This window comes from Temnothorax longispinosus, chromosome 4 (assembly GCF_030848805.1).
Source record: "Temnothorax longispinosus isolate EJ_2023e chromosome 4, Tlon_JGU_v1, whole genome shotgun sequence".
Lineage (NCBI taxonomy): Eukaryota > Metazoa > Arthropoda > Insecta > Hymenoptera > Formicidae > Temnothorax > Temnothorax longispinosus.
Window position 1 is genome coordinate 7,954,730 of NC_092361.1, and position 20,391 is coordinate 7,975,120.

General features: G+C 39.7%; 1 long non-coding RNA gene across 1 annotated transcript in view; it reads right to left on the reverse strand.

The window, feature by feature from the left end:
* Nucleotides 1-15,263, reverse strand: part of LOC139811721 (uncharacterized) — a 398,927-nt gene extending 383,664 nt beyond the window's left edge. The window contains exon 1 of the long non-coding RNA XR_011731730.1: nucleotides 15,142-15,263. This is a non-coding gene — a long non-coding RNA (uncharacterized lncRNA). The remainder of the gene's footprint in view (nucleotides 1-15,141) is intronic.
* Between the last annotated feature and the right edge of the window lie 5,128 nt (nucleotides 15,264-20,391).

Genomic DNA, 20,391 nt, shown 5'->3' on the forward strand with positions numbered 1-20,391 from the left:
ATTCGTTGAAAATGCAAGTGTCCTTAATTCCAGTGTTAAACGAATTAATGTCTTCTACATCTCCTTTATATTTCTCTACGGTTCGCATTAATGAACTATCTTCTTTGCATAACTTTTTCGTAGTTGATGATGTAGCGTAGCAAATGCGACAAAACACATTCGAAGAGAATGATTCTACAAAACCGAATATACTATTTATACCAAGGTTGTCTCCTACTATTAAATTGGTTATAAGGTGAACTTTGTATTTTTTTGTTTGAATATCTATTTCTATGGCATTTTCGTATAAGGCCTGTAAATCTGCAATTAATGGTTTAAAAACTATTTTAGTCCCAAAACGTTTTCAATCTTTGGAATAAAACGCACTGCACAAAATTATAATCTAGTTTCGATGCGTAATTAGGCGGTAGGCAAGGAATTGTGGCATACACGGCACCGATTTGATTTTTTCCAGCATGGGATCCTAATGCGTTACCTAACCTGTCTCTACATCATCAAAATATACAATTAGAGGTAATGCAATACCTGTTTTTTTAAAGTTACGCAGCTGTCTTTTCCATAACTCACTTTGTGTGAAGTTACTTATGACATTTGTTTCATACGAAATTTACGTATGATAAAGTGGCATCAAACAGTCCATCTAATTGCAATAAACTTTTTAACGATTTTTTAAGCGGTATATGAATTATAGAATTAGTCTTTTCTTGTATTAACAATTTGTTTCCGCGTGACTTAGAGACAGGTTTCGCGTTAATTATAATTTTTTCAGGTTCAACGTACAGGCCTGCACTTTTATACAAAGTAATTCTTTTCTTTTCCGTACTATAAGATTTAAAAGGATCTCGATATTTATCGAATATTTTTGTAATTTCCTGATTAACTTCATCTTCGAGTACATTATGTAAAGATACATTTAACATTTTCAGTAAAAATGGATTATACGTATCTTTAATGAATGTTTGCATAATACATATAACTGACTGAATTTGACTTCTTGTCATATTCAGATTATTGTACAGCTCGCAAGTTACACGTAGTACATTTTCATTTACGTCCATATTTGCTATACAATCAATTAAATTTAAATAATTTAAATAAAAGAAATAAATTATAGTTATATGTATAGTTACATATAGTTACACATATAGTTACTATAGTTACATATATGTAATAAATGACTTATTTTTTATTTCCCTAATTCAACAATTAACTCTTTAATTTGACGCGATGCTATAATTCTTCTCCACTTCTCCATACCAAAAATAAATTTCTGTATAAAGCGCCAAATATATCCAGAAGCAACTGGAAAGTCTACATTTAAAACAAAAAAAAGTTTATACAAGAAATCAACAGATTCCACCACTTTTTCGAAATTATACACAATTGAGTCATACACGACGTGGCAGCATTGTATTTGATCCAGTGATGGTCCACAAATAATTACGTACGGTTGTTCTTTTAATTCGTATTCGCCGTATCTAGCATCAACTTCGTGTATAACTCGATGACTCTCAATGTGATCCTAAAAAATAATTTTATTTATATTGAAAGTCAAATAAGATGCACTTTAGAAATACTTTTGAATATTTATTAATGTACTAAGACGAGTGACTACAAAATACATTTAGTATATGCAGGCATGAAATTGAAGCTATTTTGTCTATATAAAAGGTATTGTCTATAATTCGTTTAAAAGAAGCTATTTTTTTCAAATATTTTCAAAAATTTGAGTAAACCAATTGTTATAATGCACATTCAAAATTAGAATCATTATATTATTTATTACTTACGTTTACGTGTCGAATAAATGCATTGATGGTATCAAATTTTGTAGGCTTCCATTTATTGTTAATGCATTTACTCTTAACAGTGTAGTTAATCAAATTGGGTAGTAACAGAAACCCCAATGCACTTTTATGATCTATAGATATGAAAGTGGTTTTATTTTTGTTTCATTATATATTATTGTATATAAATTACGAAGAAAGAACAAACGTGTAGTGTAACTCACCGTCGTTATTACAGTTTTTATTTTTGTCCAAGATATCTTTTATTTTAGTGTAGTCGGGCAACGTTAAATCGTTCTCTACTTCAAGACCTGCAAGGTCTAATAACCAACCGCACTTTCGCTTAGCGACTCGTATTATTTTTTCGGCTATAGAAGGCCACTGAGACATTAATTTATTTGCGATTTCCGCATCGTTGTTTTCGGGTGCAGATGGTGCACTAAATTTCTTTTCGAAATCCGACAGTATCTATAAAGAAAGGTACGCAAAAATATATATTTTCGCAAATTAATCAAAATAAGAACCGTAGTGAATTAAGTACGGCATTAGGGCGGGTCTAAAGTAGATTCGTCACCGACATACCGACAGAACTTGAATAGTGTAATTGTACAGTTATTGATACAAGTTAAAATTTCGCATTCTACTTTAAAGAAGATTTGTACTATTTTCATATTAATTATTCATATTCATTATATTTCAATTGGTGATTAAGTATGTAATTCAGAGACGACAATGAAACAATTCATACCAGTTGTGGTGCGATCTGACTTTTGAGAACTTTCAAAACTTTGATGATTTCGAAACCTTTATTCTGTGAAAAGTACACTGACTGTCTGTATGTGAATGATTTTTCCCACACGTCTACAATTTCGTCAGTTGTTGCATCATAATTTTCTTCGCACAAAATACAAACATCAATCTCAGTAGAAGTCGATTCTGCAAAAGTAAATACACACATTGTATGACAATGTTAATCTTATAATAATAACAATAAATAAAATTTTTATTTCGACATACCGGGGTCAATTATTATTAAATATTATTATATTTTACATGTAGTAATTACCAACGACTCTAATTATGCATAAAGCACTTTCCCCCTCCTGGCCAAGAAATTTTTTTTTTAAATAACAAAAATAAAAATAAAAAGAAATAATAATTATATAATAATATAATACCCGCTTAGAATAATAATATGCCCCCCCCATCAAAAAATATTTTTTATTATTTTTTAAATGAAATTTAAAAAAATTAAAAATGTAATAAAAAATATATATAATAATAATATAATGAAATATTATATAATAATATAATAAAAAACAAAATTGATAATAATACGCATTCCCCCGGCCAATAAAAAAAATAATACATAAAAATAAAAGTAAAGAAATCAAAATAACAATAATAGTAAAATAAAATGAAAAATAAAATACGTTTAATAATAAACGTATAATAATAAATAATCAAAAAGAAAAATAATAATAACAATAATAACAATAATGATAAAGACAATGACATTAACAAAAATATCTCCAAAATGTTCATCATCAACCTGTTTTTGTTTTGATTTTGTTGCTCGATGCAAGAAATTTTCATAGCCAGCTTTGCGAATCAGGTCCCAGGATTTTAAGTATTCGATATTCAGAAGACCAGAGGCATTTACTCGTGGTGCACTACTGCTACTACTCTTGATTAGACCATATGATGCTTCGTAGTACAAATGTATATGTTCCTGTGGAAAGATTTCAACAATTTCTGTTGCTAGCTCTTTGAATCGCTTCGAATAAATGCTGCAACAAAATTATCATAACGTTATCATCAATTTCAAAATTATTTGAAAATAACGACAGTTGTTAAATTATATTGCTATTGATATTCAATATCAAAACAATTTTGTTATTTGATACTAATTACTTCATTCATATTTAACAATTTATTAATTGAATTTGAACTGAATTTCAAGCAATTTGAATTTGTACTCCCCCAATTAGTATCACTGCATCTTGATAATTGGCTTCTCTATATGAATATGCATTTCTCTCGCATTCACCCAGTACTTTATATATACAATTGTGCAGACAGCACTATATGAAATGTTTTTTCTTAGACATAATTGAATACAAAAATAAAATGACATATCAACATAACAAAACACTTGTATATTATAAACTAAATAAGAATGAAGTAAGTATTATATAATAAATGTTTTAATTATCCCCACCTATAATAATTATTATATATGTATGTATGAAATATTGCAAAATTCAATATGTTAAATGGAACTGAATATTTTTACGTAAAAGGATTTGATAACTTTTGTGTACTGGCCATTTCGTGATCTATGATTATTTTACACAAGCATTTTCTTAAATTTGAGATGTCTTGTTTTTCACCATATTGCAACAATATAATATTTCCCATTAAATTATTTTCGGCGCATAGCAATTTAAACATTGGTTTATTGCGCTGAACTAAAAGTAAGAAAATATACGTGAATAATTAGCAATAGCAATGATTCCAAAAGAATGATCAATTCAGGTAGTAAAAAATATATTAAAGGTTAGGAAAACTTTACTTTGCGTGTACGCTTTTTTATATACTCTGTGTGACATGCTTAGAAAAGTATCTGGCGGTACATCAAGATTTTCATGCTCATGCAAGTCAAGTTCTGATGACATTCTGATGGTGTTATTGATGAGATATTGTAGCACTAGATTGAAAACTATAAAATAGCTATAGATAGAATAACATTTAAACAAGTATGCAAAAATACAAAAATATGAAAAAAAAAATAAAAAAGTAAATAAGACAAAAACTATATATTAAAAACACAAGAAAAATGTAAACAAAAAATGTTTCAAACTATACAATCAATTTGTTTAAGAATGGAAACAAAAATCAAACGATGCGTCAATCAAACGAAAAGTGATAAAAATGCATGCAGGTAAAATAGAATTAAACTTTTTTCACAATATACTTTCATCACCATAAAAAATTTGAATTTGGCCTTTAGTGAAATTGGTTAAACTAGATAAGCACTTACCGTCAAAAATGCAGTCTTTTTTAAACACGCACTCTACCACAACATGCACTGACACGGAAAACACCGGGCAAATTTGCACCGGAAAACGCCGTGCTAATCCGACTTTGAAAGCACGTGTCTCGACCTCAAAAACATCTGGCAATAGAGACGCGATTTCATTGTTATGGTATAGACGCGCCATCCGGTGGTCGCCGCGGCAACGTGCTTTTGCCTGCTTCGTAGCCGAGCGTTTCGTCGGGCGCGAGTCTTTTCGTGCAGTATCGGCGACTGGTCAGGATGGCTTCCGGGAGGGCAGATCGACTGTGGATGCGATCTTACGCATTCGGGCCTTCCTGGAGGCCACGATGGAGGCCGACAGGGTGGTGTTGGGCGTTAGCTTTGATGTAGCTAACGCTCCCTGCCGTGGCCAGTGATAAGGAGGGCGTTAAATCACCACGGCGTCCCTCCTTATCTAAGGGCAGTCATACATGACTACCTCCGGGACAAGAAGCTCTTGTACACCGACCGCGATGGTGTAGTAAGGGTCGGGTTGGTTGTGCGGGGGGTTCCACAGGGGTCAGTACTTGGCCCACTTCTGTGGAACCTGGGGTATGACTACCTCCTCCGGATCGCCCTCCTCCCGGGATGTTGGCTAAACGGCTTTGCCGATGATGCATTCCTGGGGAGTCGAGGGTGATACTTGGAATGAAGCCCGAGCAAAGGCGAATGTTGCAGTGAGGGCAGTGGTGGCTACGATGCGCAAGTTGGGCCTTAGGGTGGCCCCCCAGAAGACGCAGGCTGTGTTTTTCTACGACAAGTCTGCCCGTGGCCCATATAGAAGTAAAAAGAACCCGTATCTCCGTGGGGCCAGCATGAAAGTGCTGGGCCTCTGGTTGGATGGCTCCTGGGGTTTCGATGAGCACTTTACTTGCCTAACTCCCAGGGCAAAAGGTGTGGCAAATAGCCTGGCAAGGCTGATGCCTAACCTGGGAGGAGCGAGCGGTCGTGCTCGCCGACTATACGCCACGACCGTGCAGGCCGTGATGCTTTACGACGCCCCAGTTTGGGCGCCGCACAGTGGAGCGAACACTGTAAATTCCCGGACAAAACTTGAAAAAACGTTTTTTTAATTGTGAACACTTAACTATCAAAAATATTTAGTAAAATAGTCATACTCTTCATTCCTACATTAGAATTAACATAACGAGAAACAGATGAATAAATAAAATTTATCAAAGTATACCGCTCAAACATTTTGTTGACTTCGTCAAGATGCACTATCTGATTCAGTTATAGGATACTTATTTAAATACGTTTACCTTGCAAATTAGGGTTATAGTATCAAATTAGTATTACTATACTATATAATTTTTCCATATAGTTTATAAAAAATATGCACTTTCCGTTCTGTGTATTTTATTTTATTTTATTGAGAGTTAGTCAATAAATATGACATTTAATAAAGGTTTTAAAAAAATGCCCAGACTTGCCCGTTCTGTACCAAAAATTTTATAAAAGTATACTTCTAAAATTATTCATACGTGATAAATGTAAGTGCATCTAGGTGCTACTTTACAAAATATATATTTATGAAGATGTTAATTTACATATCATAGGACAAATCATTTCAAGTATTTATTTAAAAAAGCTCTGTATAGTAATGAAAAATGTGTCAAATATATTTCTGTATAAGAGATACTTGTTTCATTAAATTCCCTTTTAGCTAATATGTGTCAAGAGAGAGAGTTCTATAGTCCTTTAAATTTTTACCATATGAGTTCGCAAAATGAAAAATAATTCAGAATACTCGACAAAATTCATTATAAGAAAGGAAACAAGAACGGTAAATGAAATAACGTGAGAAATAAATCGGCAAGAAGAAATCACTGAGAGATAAAAAAGACAAGGAAACTTCTAGATGCACACAAGAATTATAGCGTTATACCGCGCAGTCTTTTATTCAAGTTGCCTGTCCCTATATAATCTCTTTTGTTTTTCCGTAGAATTGTTGTTGGGCTATTCGGCTGTTAGTTTTGTCGATGTGCGACGCGCGATGCACGTTACAAGACAACGCGCTATAACGTTATAATTCTTGTGTGCCTCTAATCTAGAAGTTATTTGTCTTTTTATCTCTCAGTGATTTCTTTTTGCCGATTTATTTCTAACGTTATTTCATTTACCGTTCTTGTGTCCTTTCTCATAATGAATTCTGTCGAGTATTCTGAATTATTTTTCATTCTGCGAACTCATGGTGAAAATTTAAAAGACTATAGAACTCTCTTGACACATATATTAGCTAAAAGGGAATTTAATTTTTCTGAAAATGCTGAGGAATATTTATCTGAGCCATTAAGAAAATTTTCATCTCGTTTATATGAACGATGGTGTAAATCGAATCGTATATATGCGAAATTTATAAAATTGAATGAATCATGGTTACGAACAACATTTCGATTCCCAGAAGAAGCTTTGATTGTAACTTCGACAGAAATAGAGTCAACCCAACCTTCTACATCAGCGAATAAAAAACAAAGACCAGATATTCCTTTATCTAAACGAAAACCATTTTTGAATATATCAAATAGACAAAAAAGAAGACGTACCGAATTATTGAGAGCTGAAAACACTATAGATGAACTAGCATTCGCTCTAAAAGTAAAGATGCAAGCTTCTGGCAATGTTGATGGTGCAGCAATCTTATCTTTTCTTATTGAACATCCTGAACAAACATCAAGACTCAGAGCTTTCTGCGAAGGTAAAGGACTTGAAGTAAAAATGTACTCCAAAGAAAAAGCTTTAGCATTAATAGTGAATTTGAGATTATCGAAATTAAAATATGAAGAGCTACAAAAATTTCTATTGAACAAGGTATTAATCCGTATCCTTCGTATTATCAAATTCAATTGGCAAAGAAAGACTGTTATCCCCCAAAAGAAGCAATTATAATTTCAGATACTCATGCATCAATAAAGTTACAAGCTCTCCTTGATCTGACAACTTATAGATTACTTAAAACATGTAATATTGGTACGCATTCTGAAATTCGGAATTTAAAATTAATATCTAAATGGGGATTTGATGGAGCAAGCTGTCAAAGCCTTTACAAACAAGCATTTACAGATCTACCGAATGATTGCGACAAACCGAAAGATGATTCAATTTTCACAACGTGTTTAGTCCCTCTGAAATTGATCAATGGTTCAACTATTATTTGGGAAAATTTGAAACCGTCTTCTACCAAATATTGCCGGCCAGTTAAATTTGAATTTATAAGGGAGAATAATGAAATTATCCGTAGAGAAAATCAAAAGATGTCAACCGAAATAGAAGCTTTAATTCCAACACAATACGAGGACAATATTTCGGTGGAACATGAACTGTTACTCACTATGGTGGATGGAAAAGTGTGTTCATCATTAACAGATTCTTCGTCAATGAAATGTTTCATATGCGGCGCAAAACCTAAGGATATGAATAATTTTGATCTTATTTGTAAGAAGAATGTTCAGGTAGAGCATTACAAATTTGGATTATCAAGTCTTCACGGATGGATTAGATGCATGGAATTTTTATTACATGTTTCTTATAATCTTGAAATTAAAAAATGGTCGATCCGAGATATGCAGGAGAAGTTGCGAAAGGAAGAACGTAAAAAAAAAATTCAAGGAGAATTTAGACAGAAATTAGGTTTATTAATCGATGTAGTAAAGCAGGGTGTCGGCAACACAAACGATGGCAATACTGCTAGAAAATTTTTCGAAAAGCCTTCAGTAACAGCAGAGATTACCGGATTGGATGAACAAATAATACGGAAATTCGCAATCCTTTTACAAGCTATCGCATCAGGTCGACAAATTAATGCAGAAAAATTCGATTATTACGCTAAGAATTTAGCGAAACTTGTTATTGAAAAATACGGATGGTACTATATGCCAATTACTGTTCATAAGATTCTGTTTCATGGTGCAGAAATTATAAAATATGCAATTATGCCAGTAGGACAGCTCTCCGAAGAGGCTCTTGAGGCTAGACATAAACAGTTTAGAAAATATCGTCTTGAGAATACCAGAAAGATCAATAGGAAAGCGACAAATGAAGATTTATTGCATCATTTATTAATATCGTCTGATCCATTTATATCCAGCCTAAGACCCGATTTCAGAAAATCAAAAGAGAAAGAAATGTTTCCAGAGGTACAAGAATTATTTCTTCAAGAAGAAGAAAATTCCGAAAACGATGAAGACTGTAATGCAGAAAATTCTGACGCTTCTCTCTAACTCTGATGTCTAAAATTTATTTTAATCGGTAAGTAATATTATCTGTAATTCATAATTATGTTCATTACATAGTTGCCAATTGTTTTTCGTGTACATATACTTCTATTACTTACGCTCGAAATGATTAAAACAAAAATATTATCATATTATATCAAAATCTCAAGTAAAAATACTATATAAATGAAGTAGACGTATAAAATAAAAAAACCCAGAACGCTCCACCGCTATGTCCGAGAAACTCTATGTTTCGTTCCACTGTGCGCCGGCTGCGGAAGGGTCACGCGTGATTCAGATGAAGCTGCGTCAAGTTCAGTGTGTGTGTGAGTGACGTAATCAGACCAGTCGCAGGTATTAGATTGAAAACCCTAAAAAGGCGAAATTTCTGGGTTAGATTGTAGCCGGACGGAGGATTGACATTAACCACACGCCCTCAATATCATCAATTACCACGGTCGCCACTCGATTTTAACCTCCTCGGCCTATCGAGAAAGATACTTGAATGAGAACCAACCTTTCGCTGACTTCGCTAATTCCCCTCTCTACGACTCTGTTTCAGCTTCCATCTGTCTCCGGATCGACCCGCTGGACTTGTTGGACCGCTCCGCGCAAGGGACTTCCTTCGCTTCGGCTGGACAGCCGCTTCGCTGGGCCTCAGCCGCTTCGCTGGGCCTCAGCCGCTGTGCGTTCGTCGATGGAGGATTTCGGACGGCCGACAGGTGAGATTACGAATGGGATAGGTAAGTCTTTGCAGGTTGTCTTCACTGAATAATCGTCACACGTAATTCATAACAAGAGGTAAAATATAATTTATTTCTCTGCTTTCAGTTACGTTACATGGACTCGCGGGATTACGCACCGTTGAGCGGGATCGTTCTAGCTCTCGTTCGCCGTTCGCGTACGCGCTGAGGCTAAGTTACGCCGATGCCCCTGTCTACAGGGAGCCAACACTTTACGCTTAGTTGGAATGGAGACGAGTTCCTCGATGCGACCGTTCGCATCGAGAGCCGAGAGACGAATCCTCGATTCCTGGGCTCGGCTGCTCTACCTCGATCGAGTGGGGATGCCCCCACTTGTCGCATCTGCCGAACACCTGTGCTTCTCGCTAGCAGCTGTGTCAGCAGTCCCATGAATAGCCCCTTTGTTCTTGGTCGCGCATATGTCGAACACCTGTGGCTTTCGATCGCAGCCGCGTCAACACTTTCACATTTCTTTTGCTTATGCTCGAGTAACCCCTTTGTTCCTGGCCGCACATCTGCCGAACATCTGTGGCTCTCGCTTCGCAGTCGCGCAAACACTTCCGCATTCCATTCGCTTTCGCATTTTGCCTAGTTCGCGCAAACGCGTTTACTCTCGTGCTTCTCTAATAACGATTTGCGTCGTGGAATAATCCAGACGTTTCTACATCCTTCCGTGTACCAAGTTCCATGCTTACATGTACTAAACTCATACCGCGTGTTCGACACCGCGACGACGCGCTGCTTCCGCTTCCGTTCGCCGATTTCGCCTTACCGCGCTCGGATTCCATCGTAACTCGATGGTTCGACTATGCGACACTTCCGCAACATGCTCCTGCGTCGGCAAGCCGGTTCCGCTTCCGTTCGGCGATTTCGCCTGACCACGCTCGGATTCCATCGTAACCCGATGGTTCGACTATGCGACACTTCCGCAACATGCTCCTGCGTCGGCAAGCCAGTTCCGCTTCCGTTCGGCGATTTCGCCTGACCACGCTCGGATTCCATCGTAACCCGATGGATCGACTATGCGACGCTTCCGCAACATGCTCCTGCGTCGGCAAGCCGGTTCCGTTTCCGGTCAGCTATTTCGCTCTACCGCGCTCGGATTCCATCGTAACTTGATGGATCGACTACGCGGCACCTCCGTATCGCGCCCCTACGTCGGTAAGACGATTCCGCTGCCGGTCGGCTATTTCGAGTTCCCGCGCTCGGATTCCATCGGAACTTGATGGATCGACTACGCGGCATCTCCGTATCGCGCTCCTACGTCGGTAAGCCGATTCCGCCCCCGGTTGGCTATTTCTCTTTACCGCGCTCGGGTTCCATCGGAACTTGATGGATCGACTACGCGGCATCTCCGTATCGTGCTCTTACGTCGGCAAGCCGATTCCGCTTACGCGTTGCTTAATCGGCCTCCGGCCGCGGGATTCGCTCGAAACTCAATTCCGGACATTCGCCGTGAATCCTTATTACGTCGTTACCCGGTTTTTTCGGATCGCGCGCTCGGTTAAGCAATTCGTCGTGTCCACGTTGCCGCTCGTTTCCGCTTCGCGCCCCTTATCTTATGGGATAGGTAACCGAAAAGCAAACTCAACCTTTGTTTGCTGTTGCGCGATGCGCTTTTTATTTGATCGCATCCGCAGGAAAATAATATTGAATATCTCAATCCCCTTTATCTAACGGCTGTAGCCAACTAAAATCTTTTATTGCTTAATGGGGTTTTATAAATATCTTAATACAAATTTATTTCCACTTAATTTACAACGCTCGCGTCTTATTATGTGACGAAGTCATGGCGTATATGTCTCAGTTCGTCACGTCGCGCGCGCGCTTACGACTCATCAATCTTACTCGTTCGTCTAATCGGCCCGCTGGCCTCGCGCTTTATCCACGGCGCTGTTGCTCTTCGTTCCTCCTGTCACTCGGTCGGTCAGCGAAGCTCTTTGCCTCGCCCGCGTGTCCTCAATCTCACCGCTGCCGTTGCATCGCCGCATCTGGATTACCGGCACCCTCAGGGGTACCGAGCGTATCGGTCACTCCTGCTGCTCGCTTCTGATCATCTCCCTCACGGATGCCGTGAGTTCCGGCATGAGTAGCTCAACTGTTGGCTCAGTGGCTGCTCGGCTGGTCGTCGGCTGGTGCAGCTCAGCGCACGGCTGCAAGATACGTATCTATAACGCTGAAATAAATCCGTTGCCCACCGTCACCACGTGGAGGTACCCTGGTTGCAGCAGGATCAAGTCATGGATATACTTTGATTCTATTGTGGTCTTGGGGACGTCAAATACATATATAAAATTTGTACTTTCTCAGTCATGTGGGAAAAACTGCATTTTCAGTGTGATTATGTTATGATCTGACGTCAGATTCGTATTCAGCGACCCCGAAAACCCTCGAGTAACAAATTTTAGATGAATCTGGTCAATTTTCAAAAATTCATCGGGTGTACTGGATCTGCCATTTTGAATTTTGAAAAACTGACATCAGATTCGTACTCAGCGACCCCAAAAACCCTCGAGCAACAAATTTTAGGCGAATCTGGTCAATTTTTAAAAACTCATTGAGTATACTGGATCTTCCACTTTGAATTTTAGAAAACTGACATCAGATTCGTACTCAGCGACCACAAAAACCCCCGAGTACCAAGTTTCAAGCGAATCGGATCAATTTGAAGAAACATCAGCCATATTGAGTCCGCCATATTGGATCTGCCATTTTTTTTATTAAAAAATCTAGTTAATTGTTATGTAATTTAAGCTTTTAAATCCAAATCCACGGTCGGAATTTCGAAGCTAACTCGCGCTTTTTTATTACGGCTCAAAATGTACTAAAAAAGTATGTTTTTTGAGATTAGAAAAAAAACACGAACCAACTTTTGAATTCTGACCTCGGATTCGGATTCAGCGACTCAAAATACGTAAGAATTGACTAGTCCGGTCCGCCGGACAGAAATTTCATTTTTTTGTGGGGCTGTGTAATTTTATGTGTTGGAGCGTTTGGCGGCAACACAGAACAAAATCTCAACATTTTCTGCTGAATAAAATGTTTTAGTTACTACAAAAATTTACAGGCATGTATTTTTCAGGTAAAAATGCACTGAAAGATTAATTGTAAGATTAATATAAGAGTAATATAAGAATAAGATTATTTTTAAAAAATATTTTATAATATCAGAAGAAAGATTCTATATTACTATAAAATAAGAAGCAAAGTTATGTGGCTATAACCTAACCTAACCTTGAGACCGCACTCAAGCGTGTCGCGCCCAGCAGGCATAGGGTCACCCAGGGTGATGCTGCACAGACTGTCAGAGGATGCGGTGCAGCAGATTAACCGACGAGCGGAGTCAGCAGAGCGGCAGGAAGCGGCGGCGGTAGCGAGTCCGCCCGAAATTGCGGTAGGTCGCGATATGCCGGACCTGCTGTCGCAGGTGACGGACGGCGTGACCGCGGTTCAGCCAATGTCCGCGGAGGTGACGACCGGCGAGATCGTGATACAGGCGGAGGCCGCGACCGGCGAAATCGCGACACACGCGGAGGTGACGACCGGCGAGAGCGCGATACCGACGGAGAGTTCGGATTTACCGACCGGGTTGGCGGCGCTACTGTGACCGGACGGAGGGTTTTTACCGACACACTCGGTAAAGTGTGAGATTCGTTATCATCGGTCGCCACTCGATTTTATTCACGAGAAATCGAGAAAAGTTTATTTATCGTGCACTGACCCTTCGCTGGACCTCGCTATGTCCCTCCTTTCCTGCTTCAAGCCCGCCCGCTGGGACTGTGGACCCTCGCTGGACCTTGCTTTGTGGACCGTCTCTGGGACCGCAGTAGCGTACCACTGGATTCGTCGCCCCTCTGGACCTTCGCTGGACCGCGTCTGGATCGTCCTTCGCCGGGTCGGGTAGCTCCGACAGGTAGGAATTACGGGAACGGGTGAGTCTTTCGCGTGGTGAGTCGGGCAAATAATTATGATCGTAAGTTATAGAGAGTTAATTAAACAATTTATTCTTCCCGTTTCTTTACAGGTACTCCGATCGGTTCCTCCCGGACTTGGACTTTTGCCGCCCGCGTACAAACGTGAGTATAATTCGTGTCCCTATCAGACTTTACAATTCTCTTTTACACCCGTGTTCTCTGATATCGCGAAACAGAGTCCCCGTCCTCCGGCTTTTCTGCCCTTTTATAGTCGAGCTCGTTTCCTTACTCTTGCCCTGGCCCCGGCTAACTATCACGTACCCGCCGCATGTGGCCTTTGTACTATCGTTGTTTTGGCTCTCGCTCGCTTCCGCGTTCCAATTGTAATTGCTCGCACCTGTTCCCTGCGTACAATAGATTCGGTGTACATTCCTCAGTTTTTCGGTGTTTTCGACGTTTGCCTATTGTAATCGCTCGCACCTGCTCCCCTGCGTACAATAGATTCGGTGTACATTTCTTAGTTTTTCGGTGTTTTCGCCGTTCGCGAATTCGCATAGAAACACGTACGCTTTCTCGAAAATTCTCGCCTCGCCGTTTTCACGAATGTTCCATTTGGTTCTACCCGAAGTTTCGTTTCCTCCCCTATCGCGATTTTATTTCGGACATTCTTTCGTCATTCCGAATATTGTTTCATTATGGAAACGAAACTTCGCGTTTACAATTTTGGAGCGTTTCGCTATCACCCGTGGTGATGTTTTGGTGACGCCCTCCGCACACCTGGGTCGCCCATGATAGCTCGCGGCTTCCGGTTCGCGTTTTGCCGTTTCGCTCAACGCATGTCGACGGCCCGTCACTGTTGTCGTTTCTTTGACCCATTGGGCCACTTTATCTTGCGATACCCCGCGGGAAGCGTCCGGTTCGAGATATCGCGACCCGGTGGTCGGATAACGTCGCGGGTGGTACCGTTGTACCTTTTAGGTCCCACTGAACCCTAATCCATCGTCGCTTCTCGCGGCGGGGTTTGGGTTCGCGATTTTGCGATCCCGTAGCTCAACTGCTCTGGAGTTTGTTTGTTTTGTCGCTCTCACGGGACCCGTACGCGCGCCATTCTATTGAAAAACTCGACTGATACATCTCGGGTTCAATTGTTGGTACCCGCCAACTGATCGCGCCCTTGCGCAGGACATCACCCTTCCTTCGTCGTCCTTCGCACCATGGGGTGTGTCTCGGTCCGCCCGTATCGGCCGTTTGTATTCTCGCTATCCGGGTGATCAGTCGAGTTTATCGTTTCTGATACACCCTATATTGTCCGCGACTTTGCGCGCCGCGTAGGGTTTGTTCCGCCGCTTTTCGTGTGGGCCGGCCTTTAAGCCTAATTGACTCGTAAGCTAAAGTACGGTTGACCTAACCGAGTTCGCCACTCACTCGCGACACCCGAGTCCGCGTAATCCGTCTCGTTTTATATCCAAAGAGAATGAACCTTTGTACACCGAATAAATTGCTTTTGCCGCGGAATTACCAAAATAAATGCGTTTCATTTTAACTCGTATTAATGGTACCGCACTTGCTACCATTATGCGTAAACGTACCGCACGCACAAAGAAACGGAAAGGAAAAGAAACGGAACTTAAACTTATTTTCTATATCGGAAAATGATGTGTTGCATTTTCGCGTCACTCGCGCTGTCAATTTTGCCAATATAGACTATACCCAATAAACATTAACTCGCGTAATATAACTAATAGATAAACTAATAAACGATTCGTTTCTAAGAATCTAAGCATCTTATAATATTAACTTGAAAGATTTTCACTGACTTAATACAAAATAAATTTTGACACATACCTATCACACATGTTAGTTTGAAAAAAATATACATTGATTAACATACGTTATAAGTTCTATAATTTGCGTTAAAATGAAAAGTAAACATTATTAAATAACTTGTACTATAAAGAGAAATATAATTTGTACTTTTAAGAAAATTAAATCAAATTATAGAACATGCGTCTGTAACCATTTAATGTAATATCTTTCACAAACTTATGTCAATGAATATTTTCATTGGGGTTATTAAGAATTACGAACTAAACATTAAGAGACCGGCGTCTCTGTGTATATATCGGAATTAACGCTAATTTGCACACGAAACTTATTGCTGTTAAATGCTTTTATTAAAAAAAAATATTTACAGGATTGCCTGGTGCTTCGCTTCTCGCGCGCCTTCGGCCGCTGCCTGCTTCGGTGGACTCACCGCCCTCCTCCCTGATCGCCGCGAGGCCTCTTCTCGCCGCCCGCTTCTTGGGCGCCTTCCTGGCCTTTATCAAAGGCTTGGCGAGTATCACGTCGTCTGTGATCACCGGCTGCTGTCGCTGCTCCGTCGGGGCTGCTCCGAGCGCAGCTGACGGCTGCACTACGTGGCGCGGTAGATATGTTGGAGACCGAGCTGTCGTCAATGCGAAGCGCGGAAGCTAACGTCCCGGAGGTAATGACCGGGGAAGCAACGTCGCAAGGCGTGACCGCGAAAGAGGACGATAAATCTTCAGATAGTTTTAAGAGTCCATCTAGCGTCTAGGACTCCAAACAGGTGACGGGGAAAAGACTTTCAAATAAATAATTAGCTTATTAAGAAGCGCTCCGAGGATGAAGAGTGAGTCAAGACGTAAAGTACCGGTTTCGTTTACCGACAGTATTACACATTTATTTTAGTTTCCGTGAGCAATCCCATCCGGCGCGACAGTATATTAAGTATAGAGATGCATAGATAGTTATACGTAGAAATAAGTTTTGCAATAAAGTTCGCCGAACCATAGCTCAAATAGTGTTAAGAATTCGTTAACACCCCGTCGATTCAGTCTTTTTTGTTTATTACGGCTCAAGCCCGAGGCTAAGTTTGGTTTTCTCACATGCGTGAATCGACGCGTAACGCGCAGAATTAAGGCCTGAGCCACACACAATCTTCAGGAATGAGGTATTCATTACATATCCCCGAGACGCAACTCACGTGATAAGTAGGTCGGCGTCGAAATCAGACGACGTGTTCGCGAACTAGGAAATCGGACACTTTCCAAGGGGAAAGTCACCCCTGACGCGTGCCCGAGACTGAGTATACGATCAGGACGGGTCGGCGTCGAAATCGGACGACGTGTTTGCAAACTAAGAAACCGGACATTTTCCACGGGGAAAAGTCACCCATGACGCGTGCTCGAGACCTGGTACACGATCAGGACGGGTGGGCGTCGAGATCCGACACCCGGGTAAGGAAATCGAGGACGGGACGTCATCTACGGGAACAAATGGTTCCTGACTGAAGCACGGTACCTGGTGCAATCCAAAATCAGGTCGGCGTCAAGGCCCGACGACGTCGAAGCGAAATTGGGGACCGTCCGCGATTTCGCTACCTAGACATCATCTGCGAGAAAAGGACTCGGAAGCGAGCGTATGAGGTCCTCAGAATTAGTCATATAGGGTCGGCGTCAACGGCGGATATAGTGCGATGCACCCGGACATCTTCCACGGGGAAGTCGTCCGAAAACGTTAATTCTAGAACGCCGACACGGGGAAATCACGTGATCAGCTATGCAGTTGCGAACTCTCTCGAAGGAGAAAGTTGGTACCGCGGCGGAGTGGGGACCGAGCGCGGTAGTGGGGAGCCACGGAGAGACGGGCTGCTCGAGGCCAGTGCTGCGATTTCGAGCCCCGGCACGCACGCGAATTTCCCCCTCTACTACGCACACAAATGACGCTCGGTCTATCGGTGTGTCGGCAGCGCTCGGCCGTTCCGAGCGAGAGGGAGAATATCCCTCCTTGTCGCTCTCACACAGCTCGCGCGATCGACAAATGTTTTTACGCTGGAAATGCTTTCTCGGTATCTCGGAAAAAAATTGTAGTAAAAAATTATATAAAAGTATATTTTCGTTAACAAATATATTTATAGGCATACTATATTTTTGTATATTATTTATTTATATGTCCAATAACGTGATATATATGTATATATACATATACGTGTTCCAGAGGATATTGAACTAAATAAGAAAGTTATATACATATGTATTGTATAATTTATAACTTCTTTATTTGTTTCAATATCCTCAATTGTATACCATTCAAATAAATTCTAGTAAGGAATAATTTCCTCATATAAAAATTGTACTACAGTTAAACGCATTGTAATAGAAGGAGCCCACTATTAAGAAATTTAAAGAAGCATTTTAAAGCTCACAGTTTAATAAGTAGGATAGGTAGTTACCTCTATTAAGCTGGACCCCCCACCAGTGCAAATCAAGTTTGCACTAGGTAAAAAATTTAGTGCTATTTAGGTGATAATTAAGTGCCCTAGTCCGAATTTTGGTGCTCGAACCGTTTAGCAGGAAATCGCGTAAAAAATAGGGGGGGGGGTCCAGCTTGCCATTAAGCTGGACCCCCCATATCAGAAAATGGTCCTATAGAGAAGACAAGTACACTATACTTTAGTGCTAATTAAGTGTTAATTAAGTGCTCTAAAATAACGATAAAATATTGACAAATTATAACATTTATGTAAATATACCACTATATATTGAACACAGTACCGTTGCGGTCGACACAAACACCTAAAAAATTTGCTGCATATTCGTTACTAATGATTATAGTATTAAAATTATAGTATTAATTATAGTATTAATATTAAAATAATTCTCAGACATTGTACTTTAAAAGAATATCACGATTCAAATTTAGTGCTAGCTGCATAGTGTTGAAATAATTAATTAATCAATGGAGCGCGCGCTTCGCGGATAATCTAGTTGGTCCCAAAATAATCCTGAAACATCGTACTTTAAGAAAATATCACGATTCGAATTTAGTGCTAGCTACAAATTAACTAGATTATCCGCGAAGCGCGCGCTCTATTGATTAATTAATTAATTTCAACACTATGCAGCTAGCACTAAATTCGAATCGTGATATTCTTTTAAAGTACAATGTCTGAGAATTATTTTAATATTAATACTATAATTAATAATATAATTTTTTAATACTATAATCATTAGTAACGAATATGCAGCAAATTTTTTTAGGTGTTTGTGTCGACCGCGACGGTACTGTGTTCAATATATAGGGGTATATTTAAATAAATATTATACATCTGTCAATATTTTATCGTTATTTTAGAGCACTTAATTAGCACTTAATTAGCACTAAAGTATAGTGTACTTGTCTTCTCTATAGGACCATTTTCTGATATGGGGGGGCCCAGCTTAATGGCAAGCTGGACCCCCCCCCCTCATTTTTTACGCGATTTCCTGCTAAACGGTTCGAGCACCAAAATTCGGACTAGGGCACTTAATTAGCACCTAAATAGCACTAAATTTTTTACCTAGTGCGAACTTGATTTGCGCTGGTAGGAGAACTACCTATCCTACTTATTAAACTGTAAGCTTTAAAATGCTTCTTTAAATTTCTCAATAGTGGGCTCCTTCTATTACAATGCGTTTAACTGTAGTACAATTTTTATATGAGGAAATTATTTCTTACTAGAATTTATTTGAATGGTATACAATTGAGGATATTGAAACAAATAAAAAAGTTATAAATTATACAATACATATGTATATAACTTTCTTATTTAGTTCAATATTCTCTGGAACACGTATATGTATATATATACATATATATCACGTTATTGGACATATAAATAAATAATATATAAAAATATAGTATTTTTATAAATATATTTGTTAACAAAAATATACTTTTATATAATTTTTTACTACAATTTTTTTTCGAGATACCGAGAAAGCATTTCCAGCGTAAAAACATTCGTCGATCGCGCGAGGTGTTTGAGAGCGACAAGGAGGGAGTGATATTCTCCCTCTCGCTCGGAACGGCCGAGCGCTGCCGACACACCGATAGACCGAGCGTCATTTGTGTGCGTAGTGGAGGGGGAAATTCGCGTGCGTGCCGGGGCTCAAAATCGCAGCACTGCTCGAGGCAGTCTCTCGTAGATCGTCGGAGCGGTAACATAAAATCACGTAACATACTCGTCGTCACGCTAAGTCCCGCGAACGTAAACCGAGCGCGTAGATAATACACCTCGACATCCATAACACACGGGAACGCCCGCGAAACGCGTTAACATTCGCTTCTACACTAGCGAACGGTATTGCATTACCGAGAATAACTTGTACGCCGTTAGGCGAAAGGGGCACTTGTGCTCAGCGATATGTGTGAACAAACAACTTGTACCAATTGAAGATTTGTAAACAACCATCTGTGCGAATCAATTATATTGAATAAAGTATACGATTATAGCTTAAATAATTTCAAGAATTATCGATTTTACTTACCTTCTACTTACCTGATCCATCGGCGTCGATCCATCGAAGTCCCTCGTTGATCCTGGTAGGCGATAGTAGCGATGATCCTGGAATCAGCGACGGCGATGATCCATCCATGGTGGGAACCTGAAAAGAAAAATAGTTAGATTGATGATTCGAGAAATCATAGAAACTTACCTTCTCGGTTATCCAAGGTCAAACCGAGTGGCGACCGTTGAATTGAAGGACACCCAACGTGAATCGTACCTCCCTGTAGTACCGTTCGGTTACAACCTAACGGTTTCCATAAGATTTCTATAATCGCTTGCTTTCGTCTCGATTTTTCGGATTCAGA